Source organism: Diceros bicornis, chromosome 35 (genome assembly GCF_020826845.1).
Source record: "Diceros bicornis minor isolate mBicDic1 chromosome 35, mDicBic1.mat.cur, whole genome shotgun sequence".
In the NCBI taxonomy this organism is placed as follows: Eukaryota; Metazoa; Chordata; class Mammalia; order Perissodactyla; family Rhinocerotidae; genus Diceros; species Diceros bicornis.
In genome coordinates, this window is record NC_080774.1 from 6,592,189 (window position 1) to 6,608,102 (window position 15,914).

At 46.0% G+C, this 15,914-nt stretch overlaps 1 protein-coding gene across 3 annotated transcripts in view; it reads left to right on the forward strand.

Annotated features, from left to right (window-relative positions):
• Positions 1–696: 696 nt before the first annotated feature.
• CCDC92 (coiled-coil domain containing 92) overlaps positions 697–15,914 on the forward strand; it is a 32,039-nt gene continuing 16,821 nt past the window's right edge. Inside the window, exon 1 of one of the 3 annotated variants that reach the window (XM_058531255.1) lies at positions 697–1,127. The gene's annotated coding sequence lies outside the window, so the exon portion shown is untranslated. Of the gene's footprint in view, positions 1,128–1,354; positions 1,729–15,914 lie in introns of those variants that run through there. The other 2 variants (XM_058531257.1, XM_058531256.1) reach the window with 2 other exon arrangements.

Consider the following 15,914-nt stretch of genomic DNA (forward strand, 5'->3'; position numbering starts at 1 on the left):
ACCCCCGCTCCCCGGCTCTGCGGGCCCACGCCGGCCGGCCGGCCGAGGCCCGAGACCAGGCTGCCCTCCGCGGGCCCTGCCCAGGGGCCGCCAGGCCGCGGAGCGGCTCTGACCTTCCCCACCGAGGCCCGGGGGCCGGCCCCGGCTCCAGGCCCGTCCTAAGTGATGGGTTGTTTTTCTTTTCTTTAACCCCCTCATCCTCCTTCCACCCCTGAGCCCGCTCCCCTTCCCCCCCGCCCCCGCCTTGATCCAGACAAGAAATAAAGAGACTGCAGCCCGGCCGCCCGAGAACTCACTCCAAGTGAGGGACTGAGGCGCCCCAGGCCGCGGGCCCCGCGCACCCACCCTCCCTCTCCTCCCGGGACACCTCACAGGTGCGCCTCCGAGCCGCGCGCGCGCGCTCCGCACACCCAGACGCCTCCGGGGGACAGCGCGCGTGCGCACGCACGAGGCCGGCGAGCCCCGGGGGAGCGGGGGCCGCACGCATGCGCGCCGCCCGGCCCTCGCCCCTTCCCCCCGCCTCTGCCTCCGCCCGCGCGCGCCCTCGCCACCATCCCGGGCTGGGCGCGGGTGCCCCCCGCCCCACGGCCGGCGCGCGCGCTCCCGCTCGCCCGCCTCGCTCCTCCCCCCCGCCCCGCCCGGGCCCGCGTTACCCTGGGCAACCGCAGTGCGGCCGCACCTGAGCTGTGCGCCTGCGTCCGCCGGCGACCCTCCCTGCCCCGGGTGCGTTCCCTGCCCCGCCGCCGCCGCGGGAGGGGGGCGTCGGCCACGCCCTGCGAAGTGAGTAGCGCTCGGCCGCCCCCGGCCGCCCGCAGACACAGACCCTCCGCCGCGCCGGCGCCTCGGCCGCCCGCCCGCCCGGTCAGCGCAGCCAGGCCTCGCCGCCCCGGCCCCCGCTCCCGGCGTGCACCGCGGCGAGCGCTCGGGTGGGAGCCGGCGGGATGCGCTCGGCGGGCGGCGCCCACTGACCTCCCTCGGCGGCCCGGCCGGGGCAGGGCCGGAGCCGGGAGCCAGCCCCGCCCGCCGCCGCGCCCCGCCCATGGGCCGCCGGCCCCCGCTGCCGCCCGCCTGGAGGACCGCGCCGAGGGCGGGAGCCGCCTGAAGGACCGCGACGGCCGCGCCCGCAGGTGAGGCGGGGCCCGAGGTGTGACCGAGTCCAGCCCCGCTCACCTGGCGGTACCTGCGGGGAGGCTCCGCGGGCGCCGGCGGGGGCGCGCGCACCTGTCGGGCGAGGATTCACTGAGGTTATTGTATAAGCCCTGGCTGCAGGGGGAGGGGGTCCTCCCGTCCATCCCCAGGGCTCGGGGTGGGGAAGGGTGTCCCCTTGCGAGAGAAACGAAGCGGTGGGTGCGCAGGCAAGAGTGAGGCGCAGCGACCCCCGCGCCGGCTTCACGCAGGGTCTTCCAGCCGGTGATGGGGAGGGGGATGCGCTGGCCAGGGCTCCGGTCCAGGCTGCGGGCCGTCCGCACCGCGCACCTAAACCACCGATGGGGCAGGAGACGCCAGCCCGGGGGCTGCTGCTGCCGTCCCCGGGTGGATTGTAGGGTGAGGATCCGCATTGCAGGTGCACCGGGAGCGCCCGAGGGCCTGGCCCTGCTTTGTCTGGCATGCAGTGGGGAGGAGGCCGTCTGAATCCACATCGCCTTTTTAAATGCGTTTTACCACCGTGTGGACGTTAGAGACCCTCCCTGATAAGTTACATTGTCTCCTGTCCTGGTAACCCTTTTCGTAAGTACTCTACCTTACAGCCCTTCCCTGAGGCTTTGATGTGGCCTTTAGTTTACCCTAAATAACGATTTGCTTGTGATTCATGGAACTGAGCGTAATGCAAATAGGCAGCAGAGCTCCGGGCCTGGCTGCGGAGCTGCCTGCCGTGGACCACAGTGAGTTACTCCGGTTGATCTAACTTGCGTTTTCATGCTGACCTGCATCGTTTAATTTCAAGCTTTGATATTTAGCAGTGTGATCCATTCCAATAATGAAAATGAGGTAGCCTAGAAGGAAATATAATCGTGCTCTGTAATTTAGATTGCAGTAATCGGTCTTATAACAAAATACAGGCTACCAGGCTGTAACACTGTAATACGCATTTCTGAAACCTACCTGTAAGAATGTTAAACCCAAAATTGCTGTTTTTTAAGACTTTTAAGTTAGAAATTTACTTAAAGAGCATCGTTATTGTTTTATTAAATGATTTTTTTTTGCAAAGTCAAGAAATCTGCGTTTTCTTGCCATTGAGTTGTTAGGAAAAAGATGCTAACATTTAAAGTGACTTTCGCCTCCAAGGTTGTTTTGAATTTATGTATTTCTTTTGCCTAAATGTTCATTTTATGTGAAATATTTTTGGAAGAAGGTTTTAAGGTTTGTGATATATTTGTATATATACATGTGTTTACATATACATACACACTGCTGAAAAACCTTAAAATAGCTTTTATTATTTCTCAGCATCATGTTATAATTACTCGGTAAATTTAGTTTAGGTATATTTAAAATCTAAAATACATGGCAATTATTTGTATACAGATTTTTACTGTAGCACATGTAAATATATCAAACCAACAGGTTTCTTGGAACTTAGATATGTTTATTGTTAATTCTTTTGAGAAACAAATGAATCCTTTTATTTACAATAGAAGTTCATTCATTTGGGGTCTTAACTCATCTGTCAGTCGTCGGATAAATTCATTTTAGCGTCATCGTTACTTAATTGGTAGCGTGCATTTGCAACAATACTGATGTTAATAACAGTGTTGATGCTTTTAAGAAATACTTATTTTTATATTATAAAGCATTTTTTTCATATTTCCGCCAAGAAAAGACATGGGCCTTTTTTCTTCTATCTGGAACAAGGTCAACCATAAAAAGTTCCTGAATTAAATATCCTTAAAGGGCAACGACTGGGTGCCTTTATATGATTCACACGCCAAGAGTGCAATAAATGTTTGAATCAGGTTGATGGTCCAGACTAGTTAGGTAGGTGCTGGCTTAATGACACCAATTTTCACATCTCCAGCTTTGATGTTTAAATCTGCAGAAAGGTTTGGGCAGGGAAGTGAAGGTGTCCTAATTGTCTTCAAATATTTAAGGTCTGTCATGCAGCAAAGGGATTTTATGTATTCTGAGTAATTCCCGAGTACAGAAGAGGACAGGTAGTACTTATAGGAAGACAGATTTCACTTCGACATAGGAGCAAAAGTGGCTTATGACTTGAACCTCCAGCAGTGGGAAGAAGGGGCTGCTCTTTCTCGGAGTTTCTGGAGAAGCCGGTTCCCCACTGGGCAGGAATGGCTACTAGGAGGTATCACCCCGGGGGGTGGGAGAGGCCTTCTGAGAGGGGTGCCTCCTGGTTCCAGTGGCAGCTGGATTGGAGGGCATTGTGTTCTTTTTGATTTCTTAACCCGGCTCCCACAGTTGTGGGTATAATGACATCCCCAGACACCTACTTGACCCTCGGAAGATTTTTCCAGGATAGAGGCCAGCCTGGTATCAGAGATGGTTCTAATCCTACTTTGCATGAGTATGGGGTTTTACGGGTAATAAAGCACTCTTACATTCACTGTTTTGTTTTATAAGACCTTTTTTTTTTATTGACATCTTAATAGTTTATAACATCGTGAAATTTTGGTTGTACATTTTTGTTTGTCAATCACCATATACATGTAAAAGACCCTTTTTAATTATACCTGCTTTGTATTTCTTCCTTTGGGTTTTATTTTCTCTAATAAACATTTAATCAAGAGAAAAAGTATTCTTTTCTATGAAGGCAAGCAGAGGATTCTTTTTTTTTTTCTTTAACTCTTTTTAAAAATGGCATGATATCAGTCTTTTGAGAGTCAGCAGGTTGTGAAGATGAACAGATTTTTTCCTTAGCTGAAATTATTTTCTTAAAAGATACTGATTAAGGGTTGGTTCTTGGGCTTGCTCTGCATTTTAGTTTTTGTTTATTTCATTACTCATCAAACATGACTCAAATTGCACAGCAGAAGGTCAGTCATATCCACCTACAGTAAGTTGCACTGGACTTTTTTTTTTTTGGATTTCTTCATTGTTTTTAAATATATGTTGGCAGGTAAAACAAAGCAGAGGAGAAGTAGAATTACAATGTACGGAAAAGATTAGGTGAATTGGAGCTTTGTGTTTGAAGGAGAAAGAGATGTGTCCTATTTGTGCTAAGCCAATCCTGGGAATGATGATTTATCAACCATAGGAATGATGATCTATCTGTTATAACCAAGATTAGGCTCCTGAGCGTCAGTCACAATACAGGTATTAAGTGAGTCAGTGGGGTTAGGACTCTTTGTGGCCAAGGAGCCGAGCAGAGTTTCCTCTGACACCAGAGAACCCAATAAACGCCCTCTACACGGGATTTAAGTGGAGCATAATGGTAAGGAGGCCAACTGAGTTAAACCACTGTCCGACCTCTCCGATTTAGGAAGAAGTTAGAGGAAAAAGCAATTCTGAATTAATGTATACATGTACTTAATTTTTTAAGAACGCTTTTAAAAATAGTTCCTCTCTTTGGTTCTTTAGCAGATGAGTTTGTCTCATGCTTTTGTGCGTGTTATCTGCCAGCTGAATTTGGGTGTGATAATTTAAATAGGACAAAGACTGTGAAACTTTGAATAAGGAATACATCGTTTATGTATACTTTATATATGAAGGGAAAAGAGAAGGATATCAAGTTCTTCTGGCCAACCAAAAAATAAAATAAGAAAATTTTACAGGTATTTATTCCTTCAGAAAAAAAAAATCACAGATGCTACTTTAAATATTATGACCAGAACAACATATTATCAAGCCAGGCAGCCAGTTAGAAAGCAGCCTTTTCGGAGGTTAGCGGTTGCGTTTTATAACTTCTCACCACAATCTCTGAAGGCATCACGTAGATGTCTTAAAAGACTTCTTTGTTAATCAGAAAACTGAAGTGTATATTTTTTTGCAAGTCTCCATACTGGAGAGCAGACTAAGATTGATACTTTCATTATTATTCTCAGTTTACCACATTATCAGAAATAACTTTATGAAGCAAGACTTGTCTACTCTCCTATAGCTGTAAGGGAAGAGGGAAGAAGTTTTCTCCTTTTTTCTGAGGTTCTTTCTACTAGCCAAATTCTCAGGACTGGGCAGTGAAATTCCATTGGTCAGCACCACACAAAAGAGCAAGCCTGAGACGCTTAAAGCTTACAATAAGGGAGAGAAAAAGACAAGAACACTTTTAATAAATGAAATTTGAGTCTTATAATGCTCTGCTGCTACAGTTTTTCTCTTTGTTGCCTCTTGGCCAACACTTGAGATTAAATTTAGATCTGCATAAAATCCATTATCTTTGCTCTTCAGGTTTCCTTCCCAACCTATTTCTAAGTGTGCCCTGTGCCCTTGTTATTTACTAAACGGATAAGGGGGTTTATGAGGTATCCTTTTAAACCCACTTTCTTGTGTAATGTTGCTTAAGCATTGCTGCTACATATAAATTATAATTCCCAGTATTATTACAGTTCTGTTTTTCTTAAAGTTGCACATTTCCCCTGGAAATGTGTGGTATTGTACTCTGAAAGGGCCATCTTTGTTGTAACATAGAGTATTCGTGAAAACACTGGTTGCCCCAGATACAGTCCCATCACTGTCATGGCATAATAATCCGGGGATCACCCTATTTTTCGAATGATTTCTCATCTGATTTTCTCATGATGACTGAGTGCAGGAAGTTAGGCTCATGCCACACCGCAAGGAACGTTGAAGGAGGCTTTTCAACCCCTCTCCCCACCTGTCACATGTCTCAACCCAGGTGAAAGGCACTGGTGTTATTTCTCCCTCAGTAGCTTGTGGCATGTGGGAGCAGATCTAGATTTTAGAAATATTTAAGTCTTGCACGTTGGTAAGAAAGATGAAGAAAGGTTTGTTGTTTTTTATTTTATGTTTCCATAGACAAGGATATAGCAGGAGTTATTAGGTATGGCCTGTCCTCTTCAAGGAGGAGTCAGTCTTTGTCTTCAGTAGAGAATCATCTTTATCTTCCAGTGACCAGACAAGAAACTTCCGGTGGAACAGAGTGCAGCTTTCAGCCATTGAGGTCCTTGCTCGCTGACATGCCTGAGTGCACTGGATCAGGGGAGAGGAGAATGCAGTCTTTTCTGAAGGGAGAAAAGATAGGCAGTCCTCCTCTGCCTCCGAAACCCATTGTGTGATGTGTTTCAAGTGAGGAACTCGTTTCCATCAAGAAAGTGGTCGAGTAGGTGTTTGACAGAGGGGTTTATCAGTATAGTGAGGCTGTGTTATTAGGACCTGGTTCGGAGATGAGCAAAGCCATGCCTTACTGTTTGAGGGCAAAGGCAGGTTTTTTTAGAGGAAGACAAAATGCAAATCTAAGTTGGAACAAATGAAGCCAGAGGTGAGACCTTCTTGGAGACAGTTGGTTTGAGTGCCCTCTGTCTGGAGGTGTTATCATGTCTCATCCACGGTGGTGGGATGGAATTCAGAGCGGTTTTGGACGATCATTCACTCATTCTAGAAAGCGGCATTGAATTCTGCCCACCAGCAGGCTGTGGTTAGAGGCGGCTGCCTTTCCAGGTAGGCTCAGGCTGCCACCAGGACCTTCCTGTGCAGGTGACCATCATGAGTCTGAAATGCAAGTGGGAAGCAGATTATCCATCCCCGGGCCTTAGAGGAAAGCTGAGTGAAGTCAGAAGTTGTTCAGCAGTTGAGGCCAGTGTCTTCCTCCTGGAGTTGCTGTGAGTCCTGGCACATTAGTATCAGTAGCGCGCAGAATTATAAAGTCCCTGCAGGGAGGTTGAAGTGACGTTGTAGACTGTTGAACCCTGACGTGAGCCTAGTCACCCAGGCTTCCTGCACCTGAGACTGAAATGCGTTGACACCCTTTCTCTATGCTTCCCAGTGACAACACGGTTTCCTCTAGCATATTGACGTTCTGCCGTCGGAGGAGTAACCAGAAGTCTCAAAAGCTTACTCAGTTTTTTTAGGTGAAGGTCCCAGATTTTCGTTTGTTAGAACTCTTGTATTCACAATCTGTAGGTTGGGCATCTGGCTGCTTCAGTCCGCTTTCTGCAAAACCCTGCCAGGTTATTTCTCACAATTCTGTCACTTCTTCTGCCTCTGGATGATACAGTGAAGGCATTGATGAATGTGTAGGGCCTTAGAGCTTCATTTACAATCTGACTTGTAGATTGTGGGCTCCTGTTATAAATAGACACACTTAATGTGCCAAATCCAGAAATATTTCAAAAGTCTTTTTGACAGTCGCTGTGTCAGCCTTTGTACGTGGGTATCTTCTGCATCCAGTGAAATTGCTAAAACATTCACATGAAAACCATTTTCCTCGTTTAAGTAAAGCTCATTTAACTAGATTTACAGATGCTGCCCCTCTAAAGCCCCTCTCTTTATCTCCATACCCCACCCCCTGTATGAGCCCAACAGGTAGCACGGCTCATACAGTACTATTGAGCTGCACTGGGACATGTGGCGCATACCACTCGTGTCAGCTTCTCCCGGTGCCCTTTCCGTGTGCGCACGCCGGCCCGCGGGGCCCAGGAGCAGGACAAGGAAGGAAATCCTCTGGCGCTACGAAGGGTCCCTCGGGGGAATGCCGAAGGCGGTATGGCTGCCAGGGCTCCCTGTACAGGGCGGGGACAACGTGGGGAAGAGCGGCCGGAAGGGACTGGTCAGTCTGAAAAGGATGACTGGCCATAGATGGCCTTGACCATGTTCTTCACCAAAGGAAGAATATTTCTAAAACAGCCGTAACAGAGGGAAACACGAGGACTGTTAGACGTATGAGCTCCTCCACGAACGAGGAACCCTCACTATTTTCACAATTGTCCACAGTCAGAGTGAGAGTCAGAAAAGAGGAGTGAGAAAGAAAAGCAGGATCACAGCTTCCAGGGAGGGCACTACGATTTGTCTTCTGGGCAGACTGTCAGAGGCAAAAACGAGTAGAGGTTCTTCTTTGTTGAGAGCAGATTGCATACCAGAGACTAGTTTTCTTTTCTGTGAACTATTAGTCTTTTCTCCTCAATTATACACGAGATTTTTATTGATTTACTTTAGTATACCTTGGGACACACGTCATCGTTCCAAACAGTGTTTTAAATGATGGTGTATTATTTAGAGACCTAAAATTGTGGTTTTTAAATGTTATCAAACACATCAGGTGTCCATAATATACTGAATGATTTTACCATCTTAGTTTAAGCTTTAAGGACAAGTGTTCAGGGCCAGCCCCAGTAGCCGAGTGGTTAAGTTTGGTGCACTCCGCTTCAGCGGGCTGGGTTCAGTTCCCAGGCACAGACCTACACCACTTGTTTGTCAGTGACCATCCTGTGGTGGCAGCTCACACACACGAAAAAGAGGAAGATTGGCAGCGGATATTAGCTCAGGGTGAATCTTCCTCAGCAAAAAAAAAAATAAGTGTTGAAAAACACCTAGCAGATGACCCATGGGGATTGTGAGGTGATAAGATACAGTTTTTTCTATTTTAATTTTAATTTATTTACGAGTCTTTAGGTAAATATGGTTTATTAACTAATTACCTCAGTACTCTACTAGTCCAAGGAGAATTAGGGATTTTAGAAAATATATATAATTTCCGTTAAAAAAAAATACAATTGTTATTTGTTGGAGAAATATGGAATCTTAAAACATTACCCAGCTAATAGAAGTAACTTTATAGGTTAATATAATATGTAATTTTGTCTGAGATTTTTACAAAGCAAATTATGAAGATCCTAGTTTCTCGTGTTTTAGCTCACTTTAGTTGTATGCCCATGTTTAGGTTTACCTACCCTTAAGTAATGACGTATTGGTCATTGATCTGATCAGTAAGGCAAGTGTAAGGAATTTAGGAAGTTCAATTTGATTTAGCCTTTGTGCAAAAATCCTACATTTTTGTATGAATTAATATGTGCAGGGCTGTCTTATCTCTCCCCCCTCAAGAACATAAGCTCCGTGAGGGCAGGATTTTATCTGCTTTACTCATTGGTGTATCCAGATGTCCTCTGTAGTGCCTGGCTCCAAGCGCTCAGAGAAAGATGCTTTCGCTGTTGAAGGAGTGGACTCTGATACTTTATATGCCCCCATAGAGGGAAACAGAACCTCCCTCTGCACCCCCAAGTTCACAAAACAGTGTACAGAAGGTTTGTCTCAAGAATACTAAGATTTACTTTTTATGCAGTCTTCCATGTTGTATTAGAATACCTTCATTCTTGTTCTTAATACATAAATTTTTTTTAAAGATAAATAGCATTTCAATTTGTACCTGTATCTTTAAATTTTATTTCTGAACTGGGATTTTATAACCCGAGTAATTGTTTTTACTTTGGAAGAGACCTTTTCCAAGACGAAAACCATTTTAAGATTTACCAGCTCAACACTCATTTCTTTAACCTCTCCAATATATTTGTGCAAATTACAAGTTTAAATTATGACTCTTTTTATAAACAGGGTTTCCTGGTGACCATGGAGCCTGTATTTTGATTTCTCCCAGCCTGGAAAGCTTTTCTTAAAGTGCTAGTACATGTAAAATGTTAAGAGTTTTGGCATGATTTTATAAATTTCTTGGGAATCTTTACAATTCTCATAAGATTTATATAAGTATTTAGTAGTTTCCTTAAAAACAGAAATTCCTTTGCAGTCAAGAAATGTTAAAGCCTTTAAAAATCAACATTTCCTAGAGATTCACCAACTGTTCTAGATCAGAGTCCTCCTTGGAAAGTGTATATTGGGTCAGCTTCGATATATCCATTTAATGTCTCTGGAAATAGGCAGCTTTTATAACCATAATACTGGAGTCCCTGTTTGGGGTTCCAGAATTCTCTTGCATTTACCCTCTCCATTTCTCAGTTCACTTAAGCATTTACATGGGAAGAACAAAATCTCATTCTGTCAAATAAAGGGAAAAAAAATATTAAATTCTTAGACAAATTGGAGTTTGCTTGCAGCCTTTTTCTTCTGAGCAAAAGAAAGGAAGGAAATGCGTGTAGTCTAACCCAGCGTAGTGAACGGGTAAAGCAGTGCCTCTCTGCACACCTGTCTCCCCAAGAGCTTAAGATGTGGGGGAGAAACCTGCTCAAATAGGCTCCCCGGTAGTCTTTCACTGATGGGTGCTTTTCCTCCAGGGTCAGTAGCTTCTGTTATAGGAAGGAATCCGCTCATGGCCGGGCCTTGTCCCTGCTGAGAGCTCCATCCACCCACGGGTTACTAGCAATCCAGGAAACCAAGGAGAGCAGAATAAACCTCAAGTCAGAAGGGAAAAGGCCTGCCTCCAATTAGATGGACTCTAACCCAGGGTTTCTCAGCCACACGCTACTGACATTTGGGGCCAGATATTTTTTGTTGTGGGGGCTGCCCTGTGCGTTGTAGGCTGTACAGCAGCATCCCTGACCTCTACCCACTAGATGCCAGAAACGCTTCTCCCCCGGTTGTGACAACCCAGATGTCTCCTGACCTAGCCAGTCTTCCCTGGGGACCAAGTGCCCCGGGTGAGAACCACTGCTCTAGCTTGACCAGACTCTCAAATGGAGTTCATCAGGAGGATGGAACTCCCTATGTTCTCCCTCTAATTCTGAGTGCTTACGCTCGTCTCAAACCATAAAATTTACACACTAATTCCTTGTATTCTTTGGACCAAAAAAACCAACTATATTTTGTAGCAGCCACAAAACAATAGCTATGTAGATTCTCTGAGCAAAAAAAAAAACTTATGTAGATGGTGTTCTAAGCAGGTTAGAGTCAGATTCCAGAAGCAGGCTGATTCCTTCCTCACCAAGACGTGAATGGGCATCACTTCACCACTCTGCCAGGTTGCGTGGGCTCAGCAAGGAGGCGCCGTCTTCCTCTCTTGACTGCCCATTCTGTTTAGCCGTCTGAGTCATGGCACCAATTGTTGATGTAAATGGGCAGACGCAAACCCCATCTGAATAAAGAATTTGTTAGTGTCTGCATTTATTTCCATCTCCTGTATGAAGAGAGAAATCCCAAGTCCCTCTTCTAACCAGAAAACCTTCAAATTTTCTATACTTTCAAAAAAGAGATGTCACTTTAAATTGTATTATTAAGACAATAAATTATCAAGGAAGGCAACAATTAGAAAAGCAAACTTTTAGAAATTAAAAGTTACTGTTTAAAGGAATCGGCAACAATCTCTAAAGTCCACAGAACAGAAATATACATTTGTACACACCTTTCCCCAGAGAACAGCCTTGTTTTAACAGAACCAGCTTAACGCGGAAGAGCCTGCTTTTCTGCAGCTTTAGGAGCAAAGAAACATTTTCTTATTCTGAGATGGTTTTTCACAAGCAGCATCCTCAAGAATAAGCACTGGAATTCTACTAGTTAGCACCAAGCAAAAAAATAAAATAAAATAGACCCGAGAAGCTTAAAACTTAAAATCTGGGAAAAGAAAAGGGCAGAAGAGGACTTCCAGCAAATGGAATGTGGGGCCAGTGCCGTTCTGCCTCTGCAGTGTGCGCTTTTGAGCATCAGTGACTGCAGCCTCTCTTGACTGGGGAGAACAGTAGATTACGTGGTAGGGTGGACCTGGGGTCAGCCTGGTTTGGGAGGCAGCCCGGCCCTGCTACTTGCTGGCTGTGACTTTAGGGAAGTCTAACCCTCTAGTTCGTGTGTAAAATAAGGATAACAGCGTCTGCTCCTTGGAGTGTGTAAAGTGCACAGCCTGGCGCAGGCGTGTAGGCCCTCGCTCTGAGGTGATTCTCTGTTTCTCTTGCCTCCCTGGAGCTGAGGGCTGTGTTGCCGCTGCACTTCCCTTCTCCCTGCGTCGTCCCCGCCAGACTAATTCCCTCTAGGAGAGGTTTGCCTCTATTGGGTAAAAACTCAGCTTTTCCCCATTTCTGTCTCTTCCATCTCAACTTTTCTGAGCGGCTTTCAATAAGCAACTTGACTCTGACCCTAGCTTTCCTATCTAATCTTATTTTCCACCACTCCCCAGAACGTTCTTTCCGTGTTGGACCATTTAATGGTCTCACTGTTACTTCACGTTTACGTCACCAGAAACGCCACTTCCTGTGTCAACCCTGCCCATCCCTGAGGCTCAGCTCTAGGCCCAGCCTCTTCAGAACAAAACCGTCTTGGTCCCTGCAGCTCTCATCCCCTCAGCATCCGTTAGGCACCCCCATGTGCCTGCAGTGTGTCAGGTCCCAGGAATGCTGAGGGGATTGGGACACAGTCCCTGCCTGCCGGGGATTTTCACAGCCTGGTCTGGGAGACAGGCAGATGAATAGGAAGGAGCTTCAGGTGCTGTGGTGGCGAAGCTTCCTGGCCTGCCCTTCCCTGGCCCCTGCACTTGGTGTTGACCTCAGGAGGATTCAGTTATACTTTGTTTTCTTGGTACTTTAGTCACTGAGTCTCATATCCCCAGTAAATGGTGGGCAGAGGACTGAGGACACAGTGTATGCTGGCTTGATCTTTACCTCTAGGTGCATGTTTAAAAGGAGCATTGATTGCCTATTATAATAGGCCTTGTAAACTTCAAAAGATAAATTTAAAAAATTAATGACAGTGTTAAGCTCCTGGCAATCACCATAACCCCTTGGTGATTGGAGTGGCTCCTCGGCTTTTAGAATGCATGGAACAGTGCATTTTTTAATTGGGAAATGCTGAAATGAAAATAAAGAATTGTCTTCTGAACTGAATAAAGTTAGCTTTACGGAAAACTCGCATTGTCCGCCTTTTTCTCATTTTGTCACAGACCAGGAAAGACATCGCCAAAGCCTGGCGTGAGCGTTTTCTGAGTTTCCGAGTTTCTGATTCCACCGAAAAGTCCGTAAAGCATGAGCTGAGCCCTTAACCCGCACGTGGCACAGCCACAGCCTCCAGTTTGATGCCATGCCAGTGTCAGCACTAAGGAGCGACATGACTGGCTCATAACGGAAACCGCTCTTCTGGGTGTAAATAAGCTGTACCCAATAAGATCCTGTAGCCACAGACTCTAGAGAATGTCCTGAACAAGCCACACTTTCCTTACCTCTGAAATTAAACTGCATTCCACTTTATGCAGCCTGGTAGAGTTTTGGTTTTTTTATTTGAAACTCCCCAAAGGCACTAATGAACTAGCTGTCCTTCTCTCCTCTACCTTATTTTCATGCCAATCCGAGAGATATTCCCAAGTCCTCCCAGCTCACTAAGACAGAATACTCTAGCTAATGGGGAGGGAGGATGTCAGACCGGAGATGGGTGAGATCACCACTAATTCTCCACTAGAAAGAACCCGTCCTTAAAGTGCCCGCTCAGATTACTAGAGGGAGGTCTCCATCATTCTACTCTAGGTGCTGGTGACACAGCAGGGAGCAGAGAGAAAAGCCGTTGTGCTCACGAAGTTTCCATTCTAGTAATGTAAGAATGGTGAGTGAGTGACCGAAGTTTAGATAGTGATAACTGCTGTGAAGACGTCAAATGGGATAGTGGGATGATCATGGCAATTAGAATAAAATGTTAAATTATTCTTGCAGTGCGAAGTGTGAGCGGCCACAGCAGACTCCATAATGGTCTATTTGAGGGCCAAGGAAACACGTTTGGATGACTCTCCATAGTGGAGTAATCATAGCAAACTCGTAGTTCTAGGCACGGTTCTGAATGCTTTAAATCTGCACGACCCAGTATGGTAGCTCCTAGCCACAGGGGGCTATTTAAATTTTCATTAATTCAAATTAAAATAAATAAAATGAAAAATTCGATTTCTCAGACACACCGACTGCATTTCAAGCGCTCACTGCGCCTGGCTCGTGTGGCTGGTGGCTGCTTTATTGGACAGCAGAGAACAGAATATTTCCGTCATTGCGATAAGTTCTATCGGATAGCGCCTCTTTAGATAAACTCATTTAATCTTCATAACAACCCTAATAAAGTAGGTACTGTTTCCCACTTTGCAGATATGGAAAGTGAGGCACAGGGAGTTACATGTAACTTGCCCAAAGCTGCATAGTTAATAAGTGCAGGGCTGGGATTCACACCATCGCAGTCTGGATCCAGAGCTGGGGGGTTAATCCCCACCCCGCTGCGTGTCTGTACCTCACAGATGAGTACAGTCCGTCTACAATCCACTTTCATCTGGACTGTGCCCAATGGAGAAGGTCACACCTTGGTAAAATCTTGTCATTGGATGCCTTAAGATTCAGCTAAAGGAAATTCTGAGCCAAGGGTTAGATCTTTTCTGACTAAAAATGTAGGCCTGTGTTAGCACAGTTTCTCCCTCCCTGAAAAGAAAAGAGGGAGCTACAAAGCACCAGGAAAATGCCAAGTTGGTGTGCGATCTCAATAAGGCAAGTAATGTCAGCTCTCCGTGCCTCAGTTTCCCAGCAGATACAGTTGGGAAGTGGTAGGTACCTATCTCACAGAGCTGTTGTGAGGATTTGACGAGATAAGGCACACAGGACGCTAGGTAACTGGCAACTGTTGTCATCGTCAGCTTCATCATTACTGCTCCATTCTGTAAGGGCCACACAGGGATAGAATACACAGAGAACAACCAGAACTGACACCCTTCTCCCAGAGCTGGCATGAGACCGTCTGGTTCCAAATACCACATGTTTGGAATTGGAGAAGAACACTTTAGGAAGGCCTGAGACAGAGAAGGCACCAGCCTTTGGAAACAGGTTTGCATTTAGCTCATGGGTTTAGTGCTTGTAAACTTAGGCAAGTGTCTTACTCCTCTGAGCCTTAGTTCCTTAAAAAATGGGTGTAATCATACCTATCTTGCATGATTATTTTAAGAATTAAGTGATTAGCTGTGAGCCTGGCACATAGACACTTGGTAAATAATAGCCATAATTAGTATTTTTATGAACAACTTTAAGCTTTTCACAATTAAAAAATGCCTCTGAGTATTTTCTTGCCAAGACACGTTAGACTGACCCAGAGGCCATGTTAGGGCAGAGCTGGGAGAGACAGGACGGATTATCATCCCATGCCATCACCGTTGGCGCACTTTAAATTGCACTGGTGACACCCTCGAGAAGCAGGGTAGAGCCAGCAGAAAAGCATCACGGGGCGTGCGTATAGCAGCTATTTCACTGAGCTCGGAGCTACTTCACACTCTCCCACACCCAGCAGGAAGAGTGTGTGCCCCGTATGACCTGAGGTGACCATCCTGCCCGTTATGAAAACTGGAAGGAGAAACAGATTCTGCAGGCTCCCATCTGACCAATCGACTTAACCAGAGTTGGATCAACCAGAAAAAGCTGAAACAACCAACCTAAGAATTTTGGGCTTCAAATGGAAAATCTGGGCATTCTAAACCAAAATTGCTAAGTTCCAAAAATGTGGCTACGTCGGGTGCTTATTATTAAAAGTGTCTAAATAAAAGTGGGCCCTGAAAGAGTGTTTCACGAACCAAGGGTTATAATCAGTCCTGTTGTGGGAGCATGAGGTCCAATACAAGAGGAAAGCAAAACAAAGCCATGGACAAATGGAAAAAGTGACAGAAGTGCCAGTGAACAGTAGTGACAACTGAAGGACAGTGAGAATAAGAAATTCTGAACTGCTTTCTTTGAAAAATTGCAGTGAGTATCAGATGCAGTAATTGTTCATGTTTCCCAGCCTCAGCTCTCCTCCCACAGCTGGCTGATAATCTGTGAAGTGCAGGCACTCTGCCTTTTCTTTGTTTTCATTCATTTCTACTGGGTTCACATCCTAATGGTCATTTATCTAATATGATCCAAATTGGTGGCAAAGACAAGCCGTGAGGTAACACGCACTGCCCCTGCGTACCCCGTACATTCTCCCACCTACCACCTTCCCCTGGGTCTCAGCGTTGCTTGTCCGCTTTAAATGACCGAGCTTCCTGGTGGATGAGTGCCGTGTGGGGAGCTCTCCTCCTCCCCTGCAACTTAATGCGCGGTTTACTAAAGAACTGGAATGCAGTATTCTGGGGATTCTCTCATTCCCTG